This window comes from Suncus etruscus, chromosome X, assembly GCF_024139225.1.
Source record: "Suncus etruscus isolate mSunEtr1 chromosome X, mSunEtr1.pri.cur, whole genome shotgun sequence".
NCBI lineage: Eukaryota > Metazoa > Chordata > Mammalia > Eulipotyphla > Soricidae > Suncus > Suncus etruscus.
In genome coordinates, this window is record NC_064868.1 from 6,093,231 (window position 1) to 6,112,942 (window position 19,712).

The window sequence follows — 19,712 nt, forward strand, 5'->3', positions numbered from 1 at the left end:
GTATTTTAAGGTTTATTTAAAAAATAAGTCAGGGGCCGGAGAGATAGCATGGAGGTAAGGCGTTTGCCTTTCATGCAGAAGGTCATCAGTTCGAATCCCGGCATCCCATATGGTCCCCCGTGCCTGCCAGGAGCAATTTCTGAGCATGGAGCCAGGAGTAACCCCTGAGCACTGCCGGGTGTGACCCAAAAACCACACACACAAAAAAAATAATCTAATTCCCCATCCCCAAAGGGACAGAGAAAAAGTACATTAAGTACCTTAATAGAACATTAAGGCCTCTTCCTTATATATGGCTGACTTGGGTGATCCCTGGCACCAAATGCAATCCTGAACACAGTTGGCTGTGGTCCCAACCTCTCTGTCCTTCCCTGCCCAAGAGAGTACAGGAATGCTTGCATGTACCATTTTTATTGTCACCTCTGGCACCGCATGTGTATTCCTAAGCATCTCTAGGGCTCAGTCATCCTGAGAAGAGATCTGGGAATTGCTCCAGAGCACCTTGAGATATGGTCCAAGTATCCCTCGTTCCAAAAATAAACTAACCAGAGATTTATTATAAACAGAAAACAAAGGTAGTACTTGACAGAAATATTTAATTTTGAAAATGATCTTTCACCATTTCTTCATCTTGATTTTTGTGGTATTTTTATTCATTAATTTCTAGCACCTAGACCAGCATTAAATATTTCATAACTATATTAATAAAGTGGCTCTCTGACCTAAGAAAAGCATTGTTAGCTGCTGTTATTGTTTTCTCTTTGTTCTGCACATAACACAATACTTAAACTGGTTTTACTATATATGGGATGTGGGGGAACTGAACCATGGTCTGTCCTAGGCTAGCATGGGCAAGGCAGACGCCTTACCACTTGCACCACTGCTCTGGCCCCCGCCCTGCCCTTTTTATTATTTTCTTTGCTCAGTTTTTTTCTAAGTTGTTTTATGTTTCCTTATTTATATATGATTTCTGGATCTGTCTGGATATTAGCTCCTAATGTATCTTGCAAATACTTCCTAAGTCGTATAAACATTGATTATATTGTCTTTCATTGTATATATATAGAAGTTTTCATTTTTCATGGTCGTATCTGGTTTCTCTGTTTAATGTGTTGCTGAAAAATCTTTCCCTGTACCGTAGTTATAAAAATGTCACATTAGGGACCAGAGAGATAGTACAGTAGGTAGGGTGTCTGCTTACAAGGAACTAATTTTTCCAAATGGATCATCCTCATAGATTCTGGAACCACAACTTGAACAACCTTTAGACAATACAGATCAGCTCTTCTTCTTGGCTTAACATTATGGCTTTATGTAACTCCTTTAATCATTCTAACATGCTATTTCATGTGTGGCAGGGTAAAAACTGGCACCTTTTGATTTTTTTGAAGTTGTGATCTTACAACCTTTAAGATGAATTTCGTAATTCTGGTTTTCTGAAAAATTTGTTGGGACTTTTTAGTTAGAACTACATTAAATTTGTAGATGAGCATGAAGAAAATTTATTTAATAGTAAGTCTTCACAGCCAAGAATACTCATTTATTCTGATTTTTGTATGCTTTATCAAAATGTTACAATTTCATACCTTTAATTCTTATATACTAATTTTTAAAATAGTCCATGAGTATTTTATAGTTTTTGTTATGTTGCCAATAGAATTTTTCTTCTATGTCTTCCATTTAGGTAACAAATGCATATGAAATATACACACTAATTAGTAGTATACAATATTTTATTTTTGTGGCTATCCTTTCTAATAGTACTGATGGTAACCTGATGTCATTCTTGGTGATACTTGGGTATTTGACCTGGCAGTTTAGGCCTTATGATTTCAGTGCCTTGCCAAAGAGTGCTATCTTGCCGGTGCCTAGTTCTGGTGGAGGCCACCAGGCCACACTAGTGGTGTATATCAAACCCAGCACCTTGTGTATGCTAGGCACGTATTTCAGGCCCTTAAGATATCTTTCTTGCCCCTGTTTGCACTTTTCAGCATCTTAAGGAAGTTTTTTTCCCAAAATCAAATTGTCATGGACATTTTCAGTTATCAAAGACTAGGATTACCGTCTAATTCTGTTTAAGATCCTTCTGTGCTTCCTTTAAATAAACTATAGACTGCAGTGTAATTTACCAAACTCTTTAATGAAACCTTTTTGTCATTTGTCACATCATCTCAGCCACACAGCTCTGCCCTCTACTGAAATTGTAATTATTCTTGCTTCTAGGTCCTGATAGGTCACGTTCCCTCTCCCAGAATTAATTCCTAGCCATCCTTGGGATTCATGTTTAGGTACCTCTACAACTGAGATATCTTACTATATAGCATCCACTTGTGTTTCCTTTGCTATTTTCACTATAACTATCATAACTACATGCATGTATTCTGAATAACAACACACTAGTTTCCACTGCTTAGTTTTTCTCTATAGTTTCTACTAGTCTGGGAGCTACCTGAGTTGTTGACCATGTCTAACATAGCCCTTGTTTTATTTCGGTGCTCAGTACCCTGCTGGTATTGAGTAAGTCTATTTTTATCAAATGAGTCCATGAACTTCATAGCCTTTGGCTCGCATAGGGATTCAGGTATAGGACTTATTGCCTGAGGCTCCCTGTAGATTGAATCTAGATTCTGTAAAATAAAAATCCACAAGTTGTGAGATCACCCCAGACACCTTGTTTCTAATTCCTAGCAGAGGGGTCTGAAGAAGCAGGGTAGTGACAAAGAAATAATATACCAAGCCAGTCAGGAATGATGATCATGGTGTCTGAGCCTTGTTGCTTGGTGGTCTTTGCCTGAGCCAAAAGCCAGAACCCCTCTTACTTTATTAAACAAATATCCATACAGCAATGGGGGCAGGGAGGAAGGGAGAGAGATAGAGAAGCTGGGAAGCATCTTACAGTTCCACCCTTCCTGTTTAAAACAAAGCAAAAATATGAGAAAAGCTATGAAAGTTTTGTTCTACTGTTTTCCACCAGATGCAGGAACACCATAAAAGTTGTTATTTTGCAATAGGCACAGTAACAATCGGCTGTAAAAGCGTCAAAGGTCAGATTGTGCATACATATTCTCAAAACAATCAGCTTTTCCCGTATCTTCGTCTTAATACACATCACAAAATTTTTCTCATAGACTTCTCTGAACATAAACGGAAACTTTCCGCACATACACTTAATTTGAAAATTCTTTTTTTTTAATATATAAAATCTTTATTACCAGATACCATGAAAAGTAGAGGATGACATAGACCAAAAACTGAATTTTTTAAATGTCGATTGAAAGAGATTTGTGTGTGTGTGTGTGTGTTTTTTTTTAATCACAGTGAGCTAGTTAAAAAGTGATAGTTGAGTTTCAGTCATACAATGTTCCAGCACTCATTCCTTCACCAGTGTTCATTTCCTCCACCGACATTCCAGTTACCCTCCTGATGTCCCACCCCGACCCCAGCATGTCCCTATGAGACACTTTAAAAGAGCCTTATTTTTGAACCTCCCCTACATGGAGAAAAACAAGATATTTCTTAGTGAAAAAAGCACAGAGGCTCTAGATTTGGGGCACCCAGGTATACCAGGAAGTAGTATGTTAGGCACTGGAATAGAAGCATAGATCCAATAAAGGCTTTATACTGGGCAGTGATATAATTGATTTTTTGCTTATCCCGCAATACGATATCTATTTTCAGGCAGAATAGTAGAACTTCTTTCCTGGAAAAATTGAATGGTGCCTGATTAAAGGCTGACCTTCAGACAGTGCTATTTGGAGATCTTCTTTGTAAAAACTGGTTACCTGTCCAAGTTAACCTACCAGAAAGCCCACCAGCTTATAAATTACAGAACATCTAGTCTGTTACATACTGCCTCTTTAAATGATCATGAAAAAACAGAAATCAACATATTTGAGTAATAGTTCCAACATAAAATAATGAGATCTGGGGTGAACAGGGATTGTAGTAAAAGAAAAGTCCAATTATTAACATCCTCTGAATATTTAAAACAAACTTGAAGGCTAGAGAGAGAGCACAGCAGATAAGACACTGACTACCACATACAGTTCCCCAAGCTCTACCAGGATCCCTGGTAGAGTGATCCCTGAGCCAGGAGTAAGCCCTCAGCTCTGCTGGCTGTGGCACCAAAACTAAAATAAAATGAATAATTGATGCCTTTAAGCAAGAATAGAGCATAATGCTACAGAGAAAGAGAGATCAAAGAACATTTAGACAAAGTTAAGGAAATATCCTGTAATGTAGATTAAAAGGAAATATAGATGATGAGACAAAAGAGCAAGAGGAGCACTCTTAACATCTGCCTAATAGGATTTTAAAAAGAGAAGAGGAAAATTAAGAAATAAATAATATTTTTGAAATTAGTATCTTGTTGATGTGATACATTTCTCGTTTTTGTTTTTGTTTGGTTTTGGAGCCATACCTCGCAGTGCTTTGCAGAACATATGGGATGCCAGGGATCGAATCTGAATTGGTCTTGTGCATTGCAAGCACCCTACATACTGTGCTATCTCTCCTGTCTGGATGTGACACATTTATCATTTTATTTTATTATAAATTAGGTAACATGGTTATATACTATTACCACTTAAGATATTTGATGTACAAATTTACTCCACCCTGCCATCAGCAAAGTGCCGTAGAAGGTCTACTTCCATCACTGTCCTTATGTCAGTGTTCCACATTTGTCAGGGGGCACCCCAGTAGTGTTCAGGGATAACTAACTCTTGGCTCTGTACTTTAGGATCACTCCTGGCAGGGCCCAGAGTACCATATGGGTTGCTGGAGATCATGCCCAGGTTTGTTTGTCACTGCTGTTTGTCTCTCTGGCCCAGTGTGACATATTTTAATTGGAAATATTTTTCTTTCATAATGATACTGTGATAATTTTGCTCGTAGACTAGGTGAAATAATAAGACATTATAAAGAGTCCCCTAAATGACTAGCATGAGTATCCAAGTTAAAATATTCCACTGAAAGTTTACTGAAGAAAAAATCGGTATTCTCCAAAAGGAACATTATGAAAGATCAAAGCACCAGGGATGAAGAGAAGACCATGACAGTTATTATTATGGACTAAAATTTTGTTCCCCAGAGTTCCTATGAATTCTAAATCCCCAGTGTGATAGTATTTGGAGGTATATCCTTTGGAAGGAGATTATGACATGAAGGAAAAGCCCTCATGAATGGTATTGGTGCCCTTTTATTACTCCTTGCCCCTTCTGCCATAGGCCAGGGCATAATGAGAACCAAGTACAAATCTACTGATCACTTGAACTTTACAGCCTCAGAACTATGAGAAATAAATTTGGGGGAGGCCCCACCTGCCGGTGCTCAGGAGTTACCTGGCTCTGCATTCATATTTTTTTCTGGCTCGAGGGACCACATGGGATGCCAGGGATCAAACCCACATCCATCCTGGGTCAACCTCATGCAAGGAAAACACCCTACTGCTGTGCTACCACTCCGGCCCTGAGAAATAAATTTCTTTTGTTTGTTAAAAAAAACTATTCAGTTTATGCTATAACTGTGACCACAGCCTAAATTAAGCAAGGAAAACTTTTAGAGAGATTCAAGATATCACACATAAAGGATTCAGTATGAAAATAGTATCAAGTGTTTCAACACTGGAAACTGGCATGAATCAATGGCTTTAAAATGCTTATTGAGGGGCCTGGAGAGATAGCACAGCGGCTTTTGCCTTGCAAGCAGCCGATCCAGGACCAAAGGTGGTTGGTTCGAATTCCGGTGTCCATATGGTCCCCCGTGCCTGCCAGGAGCTATTTCTGAGCAGACAGCCAGGAGTAACCCCTGAGCACCGCCGGGTGTGGCCCCAAAAAACAAAAAAAAATGCTTATTGAGGGCTGGGGCAATAATACAGTGTGTAGAGCATTTGCCTTACATGTGACTGACTTGGATTCAATCCTCAGCACCTCCTGTGGTCTCCAAATCTGCTAGGGAGTGTTTCCTTAGACTGACCTCTAAGCACTGCCAGGTGTGGCCCCAGAACCAAAATAAGTAAGTAAATGAAAATAAAATGCTTATTGAAAATTATTTGCAACAAAGATATATTTTAACACATACCATTCAGCTGCTTTCTATCAACAATAGAGGTTATTAAGATGAAGAGGCATGTGATGTAGACAACAGAGGATCTAGTATTTCAAGTATAATGAAGGTTTCTTCATGTTACAAATAATAAATGATACTTCCAAAATGATAGGCTAAATATTGACTTAAGCAAATTTTGTTATATGAATACTAAGTCATATATATAAATATAATGCCTGAAATTGATGACATGAGAAAATAATATAAGGTTATTATGTATTAGATAGAGATAGACAGTAGTTACTACTAGTGTCTGCTAGTAGACAAAGAACTAACCAAGACCTCTGGGTTACTTTGCATCATTATTTTAGCATGTAACCTTTGAAAAGAAATTGAGTAGAATTTAAAATAAAATAAAACCTGTAACTGTTGTGATCAGGTAAAAAAATTTAATCACACTTCATTCTTATTGGGGAGGGGAAAAGACATCAGAAAAGGTAGGAAGGAAACGAGACATTGGTGGGAGTGTGTGCACTGGTGAAGGGTGTTGTACGTTGTATGACTAACTCAATCATGTACAACTTTATGAAAAAAAAAACTGTATGATGAACAACCTTGTAACTATAGTGTTTAAAAAAATAAGAAAAAATTCTCATGGGGGTATTAGAAAAAGCCAAAGGTGAGCAAAATGGAAATGTATTGGAGGTAGGTAAATAAATTTGAACAAAAGCAATAGCCCAAAGGAGAGTCAAACTTAGAATGATAAAGAACTTTATTCAGACCTTCTTGATATAAAGAGCTGTGATGTCTCTTAAACTTGTCCTTGAGGGGAGCTAGAGAGAGAATACCATGGGTAGGGCACTTCGTACACAGCTCACCTGGGTTTGAGCCTCAGTACCTCTTATGGTCCCATGAGCACCTTCAGAAGTGATTGCTGAGCACAGAGCCATGAACTGAGTAAAATCCTTGAGTACTACTGGGTATGCCCCCCCCCAAAAAAAAATCACACAGTCTCTAGATTTCAGTTTGACTTCAAGCCATTGCTTTCTGGCTAGATCTTTCCTTTCTTCAGCACTCATGATTTCATTTTGTTCTTTGTCCTGCCATCTACCTCCTTCCCATATCATAAATCCTTTTCTGTCCTGAAGCACCTAAGCTCAAAATTTAGATTTTCACCATGTATTTCACAATAGAAAAAAGTGTGTCTGTATAAACTCATGCATAACAAAATATAATGGATAGCCATCACCTTCCACTATCTCCTTCCATCAGGAATATTTGCTTCTTTGTCCATGTTTATGTTTTAATTTAACTTCTCACAGTAACTTTCTCCAGCCATGTCTTTTTATTATCCTTCCCCTGATACAGAGAGATGATGTTTTTATCCTTTATTCCTATGGGGCTGTGAAAAGAGACTGCTGTTATGGCAGAAGGTACAACATGTCATATAATATCTCAAGCTAAGATAACCTCTGGACTTCCCCATTCTTTCTCAGCTGACCAGTGATTAGTTTAAAGCACAGTCCCCATATGAAGAATAAGCAGGTAGACGTATACCAGCAGTACCCCCCTTCCTTTCAGATCTTCTGAAATCATTTGGTCCTCCAATTTATGCCCAAATTATTATTCCATCTACCACTCATATAGTAGTCCTTAGATGTGTAAGATGGTCTTCAAAATATACAAGGGAATCATTCATTGCAGGGAGCTCTTCAAAGCTCAGGCTCTCTAGCAAGTTTTTGCTTCTTAATATGAGCCAGAAGAGAGGCAAGGAACCCTAACGACCCTTCCTAGGGACATGGGGGTGGGGTGGGGGCTAAGGTAAAAATCAAGCCAATATTCCAGAAAAAAAGACAAATCTGAGTACGTGAACCCAATCACAGTAGCCTCTCGGTTGTGGGTGGAGTTTAGGGGGAAAGCCCCAGTTTGAATGGAGTTGAGGTGTGTGAGACCAGCAAGATTAGCTGTAGGCAGTGACCTGTTTGAATCAACCTGAGTTACGTGAACTCAGCCACAGCAACCTGTCAGTTGTGGGCAGTTTGGCAAAATATCCAAAGGATTTCATTAGTCCCCAGTTACCTACTGATTTTCTCCATTTCCTTCAAGGTTCCCTCAAACTGCCTTCAAATTTGCATTTGAACACTGGGACAGTGGTGGAGGGAGAAGACAGCATTCTGGTGGCGGGTGTGATGCTGGGATATTTTATGTTTGAAACTCTTTTATCAATGAACAGTTTTTATAAGCCATGGGGACGAAAACTAAATTTTAGAAATAAAATAAAATGTTTCTAGCCCTGAGTCCATCACTCTCCAACAGTCATCTTGAGTCAAGTACAAAATAAATTACAGAAAGAGAATCCTTTGCAGAGTAGGCAATAGATTGAGAAGAACACTCTAAGCACGAAAAGCATAACAGAGTCCTCACTGGTCGGGAATATCAGTGGAGAAGTGCTTAAACAGCGCTTATTGACTAATTAGGTAGAGTATTGTCTGTTCTGTCATTTACTGAGAATATATGTATTCTAGCACTTAAATCATGGGAGAAATAGTAGATTTAAGTATATATCGCTTGAAAAACATCTCTAAGATAAATAGTATTATAATTAGCACAGCATGGTGGCATTAAATAAAACATGTGAGCAGTGAGGTTTCCAAACATGCAAGGTTTCCCTTTGCTATATTTTTGGCTCTCTTTCAGGGCTATTTTTCCACTTCCTGGTGTTCTTTCCTCCACCAGGAAGAGCTTTTTTTTAAAGTGTAACCCCTCCCCTTTCTTTTTTTATCATGATTTCCCTATTTTATATAGTGCTTACGATTTAAAGTTGTTGTTCTGCTCTGCTCAATTCTTTCTACATCCACATTTTCTATTTGAATCATTTAATCCATAATTGGAAAGAGAGCAACTGATTTGGTTAAGTTCCATTCTAGGATAAATGGTTTATTGGGTCAATGTGAAATACTGGCTTATTGAAAGATATAACCCTCTACCTAAATTAGCCCTTTTAATTTAAGTATTTTAGACAGACATGAATAAGTAAAAATAACTCCAGGCTAAGCAGATGAAGTGGACAGGGATGTGAATAATACTACCTTGGTTTCATTACTACCCGCAAATGATCTAGGCTGTCTCAAAGGTGCTGCTGCCCTTTTGCCCTGTCATTTCATCTGAAGTAGTTTAAGTGGATCATAGTATGATTCTTATTGAAACAGGGCTCAAGCTACGCTGTCTTTTAAAAACTTAGAAACATCGCCCTTTTTTTTTTTTTGATATTTGGGTTTTGGGCCACACCCAGTAGTGTTCAGGGGTTACTCCTGGCTCTATACCCAGAAATTATTTCTGGTAGGCTGGGAAAACCATATGGGATGTTGGGGATCAAGCCCAGGTTGGCTGTATGCAAGGCAAATACCCTACCCACTGTACTATTATGCCAGCCCTGAAGAACTGTAGCACTTTTTAACCATCCTTACTATTGGATTGTGCGAGGGTCTAATTCTTCTGTACTGAAATAGCCATCCTTAAGTATCAAATGGTAAACCAATGAGTGCCTTAAGATAGGTCCACCCCAGGTCGTTCATGTGCAAAGACAACGCCCTACCTCTGTGCTATTGCTCTGGCCCGCTTCAGCATCTTTTTTTTTTAAATATGGAATGCTTCACGAATTTGCGTGTCATCCTTGCACAGGGGCCATGCTAATCTTCTCTGTATCGTTCCAATTTTAGTATTAATGCTTGGTTTCTTCCCTACATCAGACATTAGCCTTATGAATAAATACACTTTCTCTGGATAGAATTACCTGGTTTCATCTCACTAAGGTTGTCATTTCCACTTTCAAACTGTAAACTCGGAATTGCGTTCCTTTGTTTCTATCTCAGTCTTGTTTTCTTCATCTGCAATATGAATGCAAATAATACTTCATTGTGATATTAAATATTTTCATGTAAAGCATGCTGTATAGCATATAATAGTACATTAAATGATGTTTCCTAAAAGGAAAGGCTATTAATAAAAGAATTCAAATCAAGGAACTAGGACTCAGTGAAAGAAGCTAGAAAAAGAACTACAAAGTAAATCTATAAAAAGCAAGAGGAAGGAATTAAATATAAATTCCAAAATCAGTGAATTAGAAAACAAGGGAGGAAAGCAAATGCACAGCATTAGGAAAGCAAAACAGGATATAACCACAGATAGGAAGGAGATTAAAACATAACAACTGAAATATTTACAGATAGAATGATATAATGTCTGGGATTTGCTTCAAAATTAATTTTGGGAGTGGGGGAAGTGAGTGTAGGAGACAAGATTAGCCATGAGTTGATAATTATTAAAGCGGAATGCTCAGTACATGAGGATTTAGTATACTGTTACTTCTACTTTTAGATAGGCATGATGTTTACTTAAATAGGAAAAACAGAGTAAGTTTTGATACTAGTATGAAAGCCTTCCTAAAATATGCTTTTATACAAAAATATAAATATTATATAGTAAATATAAAAATTGGGGGCTAGAGAAATAGCATGGTGGTAGGGCGTTTGCCTCTCATGCAGGACGAGTGGTTCGAATCCTGGCATCCCATATGGTCCCCCGAGCCTGCCAGGAGCGATTTCTCAGCATAGAGCCAGGAGGAATCCCTGAGTGCTGCGAGCTGTAACTCAAAAACCAAAAAAAAAAATGATTCTACTAATCACAAGGAAGAAATTTTAAGTTATAGAAGAACCACCAACACATACAGTCTCCATCTACAGTGTCGGGTCCCACTGGTTTGATAGAAGAATTTTTGACACTTTCAAAAATATATTATTCTACAGTCTTTAAATTGTCCTATACATAGGTAAAACTTGCATTTCCCTATGGTTTGTTCTATGAATTAACAAGAAAAGATAACTGCCAAATCAATTTATGACTATAAATACAAAGTTTCTGAAAAATGGATTTAGAATCAGATTCAGACATTGGATTTTTCCTAACAATGAACAGTTGAATCCTTATCAATAACCTAAGAATAAATCAGAGGAGAAAAGTTTGGTGACTATTATAGATACAAAAGAGATTTAAAAAATGGAGTACTCATTCATCTTCTAATGAAAAGAAGATGATCTGACCTTAATATGGTAACAGATTTCTGAAACCAAATGTTGACATTATGTCTGATTTAGGGAGTCAGGTTAGGATCAAGGTAGCATTTATTATTCCCAAATCAAGAACAAAGAGGCCAGAGAGAGGACAACAGTAGGACACTTGCCTGGCATGTGGCCAATCGAGGTTCAATTCCAGACACCCTATCTGGTACCCTAAACTCTCTAGGAGTGATACTTGAGTGCAGAGTTAGGAATAAGCCCTGAGTACCACTGGGTTTGGCCAAAAAGCAAAAACTAAATCAAGATCAGAATAGCATTTCTTAGCACTGACTCTATGCTGTGTAGTCTGAAATTTGCTTTTGTGTGTGTATGATAGGAAGTCACAGTCTGAGCAACCTGGCAGAGACATAAACAACTCTTAATTTCTTTGTTTTTGGATCACACCTGGCTTCACTCAGGAGTTACTCCTGGCTCTGTGCTCAGAAAGCACTCTTGGCTGGCTTGGGGGACCATATGGGATGCCAGGAATTGAACCACTGTCTGCCCTGGGTCGGCTGAGTGCAAGGCAAACGCCCTATCCCTGTGCTATCTCTCCATCCCCACAACTCTGATTTCTGTTTGAAGGTTATTCTTTTGCTGTGAAAAGAAGAGATTCTTACAGGGAAAGTTAGAAGCAAGGAAGCTAGTTAGAGGGCACTCAGTACATGATGGTGATGTATACTGAAAAAGAAACAACTTGATCTTAGGTTTATGTGAGACACATACGTTGAATTTGTTGAGGAATCAAATAAGAAGGGAAAGAATTAGACAAAAAGGACGTACAAGTGTGGGGGGTGGATGATGCTGATATTGCCCAAAATACTTGAGAATTAAATCTGAAATCAAACCTCTTGATGGCCTGCAAGGCTGTACTTAACCTCCTCCTCCATCTCCTTTTCTTCCTTTAGTGTTCACCACACAGCCACTGCAGTCTTTCCACTGTGTTTTGGATTCATTGCGCTATTTCTATCTCAAGATTCACATTTGCTGCTCATTCCATTGAGTTCTCTAAATCTGGAGTTAAAAACCTTATCTGTAAGGGACAGATAGTAAAATGTTGGGCTTTAGAGCCATATGGTCTATGTGGCAACTGCTCAACACAGCAGTAGCAAGCTAGTATCAAACAAAAACAGCTGCACTTCCACTTCTTGGCACTTACTCCAAAGGCCTAGAAACTACTAAGAAAAGACATCTGCACTCTCTAAGTTAACTTTTTACAGTAGCCAAAATCTGGAAACAACCCCATAGTCCAAGAACAGATGACTAGATAAAGAAACTATGCTACATCTACACAATGGAACACTACTTGCCTGTAAGAAAGGAAGAATTCATGCTATTTGCTGCTTTGAGGATAGATTGAGTGAAGTTAGTGAGGAGATGGACAAAAGCAGAATACTCTCATGTGGTATATAAAGAAACATAGTAAGGAAACAACAGATTCCGAAAGGTGACAGAAATGGAGAACCGGTCTTGAGTAGGTAGCTTGTCACTGCAGTGGGGATGGATGGAAGACGATGGTGGAGGGAAGCTGACGCTGGTGGAGAGTTCGATGCTGAGATGTTTTATGAAGCCCTACCATTATCAATATTCAAAAATCATGGCTTCTAAAATAAAAGTTCAGAAATCAAATAGCTAGAGTTAATATGCAGATAGTAATGGGGAAGACTACATTTTTCCCTTTACTGCTAAGACCACCAGAGATTTTGGTGGGGTTCCTTCATTATTCAAATAATTTGGAGGACAATTTGACAAATTAGTGTATTGGGGTTTTTTTTTGCTTTAAAAAAACTTTAAAATGTTGCACATTCTACTTCTAAAAGTGCAGTTCCACTTGTAAAAATTATTTTGAAAGTTAGAGAAAAATTATGGGTTCTAGAGAGATAGGGCACTTGCCTTGAACACAACTTACCCAGGTTTGATACCTGGTATCCCATATGGTCTTCCAAACCCTCTAGGAGTGATTCTGAGTGCAGAACCAGAAGTTAACCCTGAGCACCACTGGGTATGGCCCCAAAACAAAGCAAAAGAGAAAAAAATGAGCAAAATTCTAGTAGTGTAAAATATCAAATTCCCAACAATAGCAGATTTGTAAAGGCCTGTGCAATAAATCACAGTCTATTAAAGATCATTTAATAGTAAAGGCATTTGTCAGTAAACTTATACCCAATATTTATCACCTAATTTTGTAAATTAAAATATATTAAAACTCATCATTCATTTTTGAAATGGCAGTCACAGATTTGACAGACCCCAAAACATCAGTATATGGCCCTTTGCCCCCCCCAAGTGGTAATATGAATAGAATGGTCCAAGTATTTTTATGCATGTGGACACAGTAGCCAAAATTGGAAATAAAAATCAAAAATGGTGTGTTTTTCCCTTTTTTAAAATTTTGTTTAATTAAATTTTCTGTAATGGAGATCCATAAACAATAATTTCTAGTTTCATGCACACAGATGTAGCATCAGCACATGACACTGAGTCAGGCAACCATTATTTGAGGGCCTCCATTGTACTCTTTATGATGGCAGTAAAAGATAAGTGGGGTGCCTGTTCTCAAGATTAATTTACCAGAAATTAAAGTCAAGGTAGGCACACATTGGATGAGATCATTATCTATAAATGAGAGCTCAGTTCAGCACTGCTTTATTGAGCAGTAAGATATACTTAAACAATAATAAATGTTGCACCAAAGTTATCTTCAGCACTTTCATTTTTATTAGGAGATAGACAACATCTGAATAAAGCTTTGTGATTATTACTAAAGCCCTGTAACAAGATTATAAGGGTTACCAATCATGTGCACTAACCTTTTAATTTTGTGTCTGACACCTTTGATCTAGAGCAGTGTTTTTCAACCTTTTTATACAATGGCACACTCTTTTCATGAAAAAAAAATCACTAGGCACACCACCATTAGAAAATGTTAAAAAAAAAGTTTAACTCTGTGCCTATATTAACTATATATAAAGTAATTCTCTTGAATTGGAATCAAACACAAAGAAATTATTTTATAATAAAGTATTTTATAATTGTTCATATTTCTGTTTACTTAGTGCAAAACCTGGGTCTGTTTGGCTGAACACAACGCTGATATTCTGGCAGGAATCGAAGAAAGACATATGTCTTCGTCAACAGCTCTCAGTCTCTTTAGTTTTTATAGTCTGTAACATGAGCTACAGATGAAATTGGAATTTTTCCCACGGCACACCAGACAATTATCTCACAGCACACTAGTGTGCTGCGGCACAGTGGTTGAAAAACGCTGATCTAGAGAAGTTTCTGAATTTTATAATAAAATATTTTCCCATATTTTTGTTTGCTTTTCGTTTGGGGCCACATCCGGCAGTGCTCAAGGCTTATTCCCAAGCACCACTCAGGAATCACTCTGGTGTACCTGGGATCAACGCAGGTCACTGTACAGGGCAGGCACCCTATCCAGCCATGCTATTGAAATGCCCCTATTAGTGTTTCTTTCATGGCTTCTGTACTTTCTAAACAGGTAGCCAGATGTCATTTCCTTCAGTTGTAAAATGCCCCAGGTACTCTTTTCTATTGTTCTGCTTATCTCATAAACAGCAGTACCATATTCTTTTAAAATAGACTCACAGGGACTTATTTTAGATTTTTGTTTTAGAAATACTGCGTCATTTTCTTAGCTCTAATAATGAAATTCAAGGAATAGCAAAATATGAATTATTAACTTGTGCATCAATTGTCATTTAAATAAATTGAGACTAATCCTTTGAATTCAAAAAAGGAGGGTTAGCCCAAGGCTAACACAGGTTTGATCCCCACCCAGCACCCCATATGGACTTGAGGCTTGTTCAGGGGAATCCCTGAGTGCAGAAGTAGGAGTAAGTCCTAATCACTTCCTAATTTCAATACCAAAAAATAAATTCACAAAATAACATTCGGTTGCTCTGTTCAGGAATGTGACTTGAATAAAGTTGATTAATGACTGCTGTATAGAGATTTTGTTTTGTTCCAAATTGTGCAGTATGATTTTTGTTGTTTCTAACTGGTCTTAAGGGACACCTCATGTTCAGACTGTAATTTTGTGTTAAGTATTAGCAGCATTCTAAGGAACCTTAAGTCATTCCTTTTGGAAAATGAAAACATTCGTGTGTGATGAAAAAAAATTTTTCCAAGTGCTTTCGCAAAAAAATAAAAATTAAAATCATCGCTGACTTATGATACTACATAGATTTCTATGAAGCAGCTTTATACATCTGTATATAAGCCTCACTGTGCCCACCACTAAAAGCTCTTGGGCCATTCCCATTTAGGATAACTTTTTAATTTTTCTGATTTTTGGGTCACTCAGTGATGCTCAGAGATTACTCCTGACTCTGCACTAGGGATCACGCCTGGCGGTACTCGGGACAATATGGGATGCTGGAGATTGAGCCCATGTTGGACATACGTGAGGAAAGCTCCCTACCCCTTGGACTATATCCAGCTCATATGTTAGCCTTTTAATTTAATTGATCATTTTAGTTATTTAACATCCATTAGCTTGGTTATTTATAGAACATTGTCCTTTATTTATTCTTTTTTTTTAATACCGGGTGGATTAGGGATTACTCCTGGCTCTGTGCTCAGGAATCACTCCTGGCAGGCTCGGGGACCATACGGATGCCGGGGATCAAACCCTTACTGCTGTACTATCTCTCTAGACCCACCATGAATTTTTGATACAATAGGAAAAGTCTGGCTTTTCCTAGAGCATGTACTAGGTATGCTAATATTTGCTTTATAAAGGAATGCGAGTGCCTGAGCATTAGAACAGCAGGTAGGAAACTTGCCTTGCACCTGGCCAACACAGATTCAATATCTGCCACCATATATGGTTCCCTGAACCGACCAGGTCTACTGAGCCACCTTAAGTATGGACCAAAATCCTAGTAAATAAAAAGAAACAAAGGAGCTCTAAATTGAGCTTCCATTGTAGATAGCAACAGCAGCAGAATTGAGCCTACCAAGGCGCAATGAATGAATGAAGTCCTTCATTCTCAAAATTTCTAGACTTTCTCGGGTTTGGAAAATTCTGCTATTTTTCTAAATTCATTGAGAATATGTAGATTAACACATAGGTATATTTTTGATTCCACGTAGATTAAATGTGCATTTCCGTAGAACATTTTCCCACGGCTCTCTCCATGATTCCCTTTAGTGGTGATCAAAACTGGTTGTCAAAATAAATGTCATTATTTCAGTGACCAGGTTCTGAAAACTGGCATACCAAAAAATATTTAAAGAAAAAGTACTTAAGAAGTTTGTCTACATACTATTAGTGGATGAAATGGAGTAAGGGTTGCCTGCTAGCTTGATGCTTTTCCGGGTCGGCTTCTCCAGGAAGTGTTCCTCTTTGTTTACTGATAACCTAGGGACTGGAATTTTTTTTTAGTCTTCCCTTTCTTTTCCCCTCCCTTTCTCTCCCCCAGGACTGGGCGCTTTAATTTAGTTTTTAATCAACTAAGAATATTGAGTTTGAGCTGTGGACCTTGAAATCTTTAATATAGTTGGTAATTGATGTTTATAGCCAGCATAAAATTAAGTTAAATTTATTTTTATTTAAAACGGGAATAATTTTCCCACAAACACAATGAAGAAGTTTCTTGTCACTTGTTTCTGTTTTTGTTTTTGAGTCAAACTTAGTGGCACTCAGGAGTTACTCCTGGCTCTGCTCTCAGAAATCGCTCCTGGCAGGCTTGGGAGACCAAAATGCCAGGATTTCAACCACCATCCGTCCTGGGTCAGCTGCTTACGAGGCAAACGCCCTCCCACTGCGTTATCTCTCCGGCTCCTGTTTCTTGTCATTTTCTACCCATAGTTGTGAGACTTTTCCTCACAGTTAAAGAGCTCCCATGACAGTCTCTGATATAACTTTAAAATATTCTAGAGATTATCCTTTGGAAATTTTACATGTGCATCAGTGGCCTATTATTTTTTTGTGTGGCCTATTATTTTAATAGAGTGGAAATTTCTTTTAAACAGTCATATTTTTAAAGTGCTGGCATTGTTCAGTATTGTGAAATAAAATTACGTTTTATTTCACTATTTGGTGAATTGGTGGGAACCAGGAGTCAAGAACTCTTCAACAGGATTTTGCTATCAGCAAATCTGCTTTGGTTTCCTGTTCTGGCCTCCCTACCTACCAACTACATTAACGTTCTCACCATTACGTTTCTCCTTTATTTTGCCACAGGAAGATTGTCAGGCCTCTTTTTCTAGCATTTTCAGGACCCGCCTGACAGGAAATTTTCTAATTGCCGGAACAGCTGGTAGGAGAGAACTTACAGAGGCTTGGTCTTTCCTTTCTAACTTAATTCTTTACGGTCAGAAATTCTTTTTTCACCATCATGGTTTCATAGCCATGTTTAAATTTTTGTCTTTTCGTGTTCGCTCTATCCAGGTAAGTTTTGTTTGATTTCTTTAAAGTCTAAGATGTTTTAGTTGGAGCCAAGTATAATTATGCGAATTAAATAATTACTCCATTTATGTTATGTTTTAAAAAGCTTTCAAAATTTAAAACCAGCTTTTAGGAGAGCTTTTAAAGGGTAATCTTTCGAAGTAAGCCAGTTATATGTAGTCTACATTTTAACTCTTGTTATCTTGTAACCTTAGTTTTGCCTTAGCTTCTCAAGGTTGCGGTCATTTTTATCTTGTGTTTTTGTAATTTTTGTAGAACAAAACAGATAATAACAGTTTTGAACCAGGCGTGAAGAAATTTGTGAACTTAGTAAAACTGTGAACTTTTAGCCTAGGAGATTACAATGCTGCTGAGAGTATTTTGACAGGTTGAAGAATGTCGTATTTTAAGTCAGAATTCAGTTTTGTCGAAATTTATTTCTTCAACAACTTAAAGTTTTCAATCAGCTATATTTAAGAAACTTTAAGCAAGTATTTTTATTGATATTTAGTATATAGTTCTCAATGCATTATTTTGTTAAAACATACTTAGTAGATGATAATTCGATATTTTGCCATGAGAACTGTGCTATGCGCTTTAAAGAGAATTAACTGTACTGATGGAGGTTGATGAAAGGGAGAAAGCTCCATCCGTGGTGCTTATGTCAGTGATTGGGAATGTTCGTCAGAGAGCTAGCAGTGATCTTTGCTCAGACGTACATATTAGGGACTGGTTTGGGACACTATCCCAAAGCTTTGGATTGCATGAAAAGTGCTGACCATGTTTATAATATATTAGCAAATCACATTAACTGTATTTATTTGGATTGTGTTCTAGAATAAAGAACAATATGGTTTCACACAATGACTTGAATAACTGACCTGAATATATGTCACAGCTAGATAATTTGATACATAGTGATCATCAAAAATACTGTATAATATAAGTGATCTTTTTATATAGAGAGTAATATTTAATTTAGAATTATATTTAAGACATAAAATATATGTTATTTACAAAGTTAGGGAAAATTTGATTGTATTTTACTAAGGAACATTTAAGAATTTTACTTCAAACTTTAATCGTAATATTCTGATATTTAAAACAATTAGCAAATACAAATGCCTTAAGAACACACTTCCTGACTCGAGAGGAGAGGAAAAAGGAAATTATGTATACAAGGCAGGGCATAAAGCCAAATGTTGAATCATTCTTTAAAATCAATTAATATCAGCCAGCTTGTTTTCTTCAATTTTATAGCACATTACAATATTTTTATCATGTAAATGTACCGCACTGATTTTCATTCATTTCATCCTATTTTGCATTTTAAGAAGCAGAATTTTTCCCCTTTCACTTAAAAAGGAAACATTAACTTTTTCCCATTAAAAAGTAAACCTTCAAACCTATTTAAGAGGAAAGTAACAAAGTAACTTTCTGTGTGATGGAAATATCACTTGTCTAAAATATTCTGCCTTTTTTTTCCTGCGATGTCCAAAATGACTCTTCTGGTCATTTTTCAAAAGGTATAGGTTGATGTTTATTTATAACAACATGGCTTGTTTTGTTTGTGCAGGAGTAATCCCAACATGTATTTATAACTAAATATTTTAATTAATTAATTAATTAATTTGAATAAATTTTTAAATATTTCAATACATTTCTAGAGGGCAGATACTCTTTTTCTTATTATGACTAACACCTAGTATTCTCAGATGCCTCCTAACAAAATGGCGTGGGACCAGGAAGAGTGGGGGAATGTGCCATTGACATTAAGCAGGACATTTTCGTTGAGACCAGTCCATCAGGAAGAATCAGGGCATGGGAACCACCTGAATTTGAGTCTTCTTTCTTCCTCGCCTCCACACTCTGATCCAAACTTTATATGTGTGTTCCCACTCTGACTTTGCATTGGCTTGTCCCTTTCCGTGGCATAATCTTTCCTCAGATGTTTGATCCCCTTATCTCTTTTTGAGTCTTTGTTCAAAGAGCACCTTGAAAGAAGGTGACACTTTAATTGAAAATTGGGAGCCCCTCTTTCTACCTCTGTACTTCTGATCCCCTTTATCCAATTACATACCTTTTTCCCCTATAATATTTACCAGATTCTAACATGATTTTATCTATAATGATGA

General features: G+C 37.4%; 1 protein-coding gene and 1 non-coding gene across 2 annotated transcripts in view; one reads left to right on the forward strand and one right to left on the reverse strand.

The window, feature by feature from the left end:
* The window catches only part of RPS6KA3 (ribosomal protein S6 kinase A3), a 137,079-nt gene that overhangs the window by 34,809 nt on the left and 82,558 nt on the right, over nt 1–19,712 (forward strand). The gene's annotated exons all lie outside the window — the stretch shown is intronic.
* LOC126000282 (U6 spliceosomal RNA) lies at nt 9,685–9,794 on the reverse strand. The gene has a single exon (XR_007492634.1). It is a non-coding gene; the product is annotated as a U6 spliceosomal RNA (small nuclear RNA).